Source organism: Lampetra fluviatilis, chromosome 61 (assembly GCF_964198595.1).
Source record: "Lampetra fluviatilis chromosome 61, kcLamFluv1.1, whole genome shotgun sequence".
NCBI classification, from domain to species: Eukaryota; Metazoa; Chordata; class Hyperoartia; order Petromyzontiformes; family Petromyzontidae; genus Lampetra; species Lampetra fluviatilis.
In genome coordinates this window covers 656,490-660,990 of record NC_136335.1, presented here as the reverse complement: position 1 = coordinate 660,990, position 4,501 = coordinate 656,490, and positions in this window count along the sequence as shown.

The following is a 4,501-nucleotide window of genomic DNA, read 5'->3' as shown; positions in this document are numbered from 1 at the left end:
CTTAATTATTTTATTCAGAAGAAGAGCCATACCCTGTTGTTTGGCAGTCTCCTGCCCCGAGTAGAGAGCTGTCCACCCCTCATGGTGGCAGGAGCCAGAGCCGGTCCACCGGACCTCCTGAACGCCACAGAGATCCAGGCGGTACCGGTCCAGCTCCCGACAGAGGAGTGGCAGCCTCTCCTCTGTAGTGAGCGTTTGAACATTACACGTGGCCATCCGAAGTGGCTTTTCGTTGTTTCTGGAGGAGCCCCGAGGGTAAAGATTCAATCTCCTGGCTCCGCCAAATGGGGTTTGGCCAGGAGACGTCATAGACGCCTGTCCCCCTGGGGCCTCCGGCACAAGCTTATTAGTTAGATATTTCATTCGTGGTTTAGTGGTAATTTATTGAAGGTGGAGGGGTTACCAGCCCCTCGCACCCTTCCAGAGCCCCCATTTAGCCACTGTGGTGGTCAGAGACGCCATGAAGGGAAAGGCCAATCGGAAATGGCCTACGTACACACAAAGATCCCCCGTATAGCCTTAACAGACTGTAGGGGCAAGTGCTGTTAGCGAGCACCTATGAAGGCCGGAACGGTACACGAGGGGGTGGGTGGCCAGCACCACGCCCGACCGCCTTTGTTTACACACCGCACCAGGTACTCATTTAAGGCTGAGTCGACCTAGGGGAGGCCCAGGACCGGTTCAGATAATCGTCACTGGTGTTAGCCATGAGCGGGAATCGAACCCGGGTCGCCAGGTTCATAGCGCAGCGCGCTAACCGCTACACTACCGCTCCCCACTACTACGTACACACACACACGTACACACATACACACACATGCGCACACACAAACGCACAAACACGCGTGCTTCTGCCACCACCACCGACGCAACAACGCAACATCCAAATAAATGCAGACGACTTCAGCGCGCGTATCCTTTAAAGACTTTCTTTTAATTCAGCAAATGACACCAACAATATTAAATATGTTTTAGCCAGGGCGAGGGACGTGGGCCTTACAAGTACAGCACAGCATACAGTCAGCCTGAAGGTTCAAAATCTGCGGGCGATCAAAAACCCGGGCAGGCGAGGGAGCCCTGTGCGGGCACCTTGCATAGCAAGCGGTCGCGTTCACTCGACCTCACGACGGCAAGCACCACCCCTCCCCCCTCCCCTGCACCCACCCACCCCTCCTCTCTCCCCTGCATCCACCCACCCACCCCTGCACCCACCCACCCACCCTACCCCTGCACCCACCCACCCACCCTTCCCCTGCACCCACCCACCCACCCTTCCCCTGCACCCACCCACCCTTCCCCTGCACCCACCCACCCCTCCCCTGCACCCACCCACCCACTTACCCACCCACTCCTCTCCTGCACCCACCCACTCACCCAGCCACCGACTCACCCACCCCTGTCATGCACCCACCCACCCCTCTCATGCACCCACCCACCCCTCCCCTGCACCCACTCACCCCTCCCCTGCACCCACCCACTCACCCACCCCTCCCCTGTACCCACCCACCCACTCATTTACTCACCCATCCACCCAATCACTCACCCACCCACTCCTCCCTCCCCTGCACCCACCCACATCCCCTGATGCTCTGTGCCCTGAAGGTCAAGATAAATAAAACACCAATCGGCTCGCTTTTGTATCGTAGCAGGTGAGACCCACTGCGCTGCGATGAAGCCCTTGTTCAGAAGCCAGCCGGCGATCACCAACGACAGCTCCGACGAAGTGTGGCTTGTCATGTAGAGGCGGCCAAATAGTCTGAATGCATTCGTGATTCGAACGCAGTTTCTGAATGTGGAAACTAAAAACGAAACTCGACAACAAGATCGTACTTCACTAGATAAGGCCCACTACCGATCTGCTACGTGGCACTTTTGAACAAAAGCAACCTGGCCACCGCAAATGACAACAACACAACGAAGTGGCGGCGGCTTATCGTCAACATCAACATTGTCAACATCGTCGACGTCAACATCGTCGTCTGCGTGGAAATTTACAGCAGTGGCCAAATAATCTGCGCGGCGACATCGATTCAGAATGTGGGGAGGAGGGAACGGAGGCCCCGGAGATCGAAATCCTCGCGATCACGACAGCCGAAGGAGCAGCAGAGCCACGTGGACTGCCCACTCGTGCATACACCCTGCCCATAGACTCAACACTGCCCATAGACTAAACGCTACCCATAGACTAACACTGCCCATAGACTAACCCTGCCCATAGACTAACCCTGCCCATAGACTAACACTGCCCATAGACTAACCCTGCCCATAGACTAACACTGCCCATAGACTAACACTGCCCATAGACTATCACTGCCCATAGACTAACACTGCCCATAGACTCAACACTACCCATAGACTAACACTGCCCATAGACTAACACTGCCCGTAGACTCAAAACTGCCCGTAGACTCAACACTGCCCATAGACTCACCGCTACCCATAGACTAACACTGCCTGGCAAGGTTCCGACTGTAGTACGATTGTAAATTTCGCGATGGAAAAAGGATCGTAAGTAAGCGGGGGCAGGGGGGGCAGGGGGAATCGTAGCCTCAACTCTCATCTGTGTCAGTGGTTGCGAGGGATTACGTCATCACTGCCACCACACCGGCCAATCAGCTGCCGTGAAGACAACCCCTCACGCAACATGGCCGACGCCACGTCCCCCAGGAAACATGGCCGACACCACATCCCCCAGGAAACATGGCCGACACCGCGTCCCCCAGGAAACATGGCCGACACCACGTCCCCCAGGAAACATGGCCGACGCCACGTCCCCCAGGAAACATGGCCGACGCCACGTCCCCCAGGAAACATGGCCGACGCCACGTCCCCCAGGAAACATGGCCGACGCCACGTCCCCCAGGAAACATGGCCGACGCCACGTCCCCCAGGAAACATGGCCGACACCACTTCCCCCAGGAAACATGGCCGACGCCACGCCCCCCAGGAAACATGGCCGACGCCACGTCCCCCAGGAAACATGGCCGACGCCACGTCCCCCAGGAAACATGGCCGACACCACGTCCCCCAGGAAACATGGCCGACGCCACGTCCCCCAGGAAACATGGCCGACACCACGTCCCCCAGGAAACATGGCCGACGCGACCTCATCACTCCCACGAGCACCGGGACATCAGCCACCACGACGACGCAAAAACCACACGCAGCCAGGCACAGTGGCGGCACTTGTTGTCTTAAAGGGGCCCTAAAAACACACGACGTTTTATTACTTGCATAGTAAAGTAATTCTATTTTTTCATTTGCTACACAGCCACACGACAAGTCGCTAACCTTAAACACCCAGTCGTTCGTAAAAGTCGAAGGCGGTATAGTACTATAGTAACAGAGCAAGTGCAGAATCACTGAACCGGAATTGATAGCTTGAAAGCATTTAGCGCGGGGCCCTTGAAAGTTCGGGGCCCGTAACTACTACATAGTAGCTACTTATGTAGCTACATAAGTACTACTACACGTGTAGTAGCTACTACTTATGTAGCTACTTGTGCTACTACGGTAATCCGGCACTGGCCAGGCAGCATCACTGGCGTGAGCTCATCGCTTCGACGCGTTTGAAGCCGCTGTGGCGATGTGGGTCGTACGTTGATGCTGTTAGTGCCGATGGCATTAGCAACGCTACAGTAACACCTAGGGTGCATTCTACACAAAGTGGCAATGTGGGATCTTTGTGATTGTTTCTCTATGTCTGATTATGCCTTTGCGTGTTTGTGTTGACAGGCAGGAGTCTATGGGCAGTGTTGAGTCTATGGGTAGTGTTGAGTCTATGGGCAGTGTGAGTCTATGGGTAGTGTTGAGTCTATGGGTAGTGTTAGTCTATGGGTAGTGTTGAGTCTATGGGTAGTGTTGAGTCTATGGGTAGTGTTGAGTCTATGGGTAGTGTTAGTCTATGGGTAGTGTTAGTCTATGGGTAGTGTTAGTCTATGGGTAGTGTTGAGTCTATGGGTAGTGTTGGTCTATGGGTAGTGTTGGTCTATGGGCAGTGTTGAGTCTATGGGTAGTGTTAGTCTATGGGTAGTGTTAGTCTATGGGTAGTGTTGAGTCTATGGGTAGTGTTGAGTCTATGGGTAGTGTTGAGTCTATGGGCAGTGTTGAGTCTATGGGCAGTGTTGAGTCTATGGGCAGTGTTGAGTCTATGGGCAGTGTTAGTCTATGGGCAGTGTTGAGTCTGTGGGTAGTGTTGAGTCTATGGGTAGTGTTGAGTCTATGGGTAGTGTTGAGTCTATGGGCAGTGTTGAGTCTATGGGCAGTGTTGAGTCTATGGGCAGTGTTGAGTCTATGGGCAGTGTTGAGTCTATGGGCAGTGTTGAGTCTATGGGCAGTGTTGAGTCTATGGGCAGTGTTAGTCTATGGGCAGTGTTAGTCTATGGGCAGTGTTAGTCTATGGGCAGTGTTAGTCTATGGGCAGTGTTAGTCTATGGGCAGTGTTAGTCTATGGGCAGTGTTAGTCTATGGGCAGTGTTAGTCTATGGGTAGTGTTAGTCTA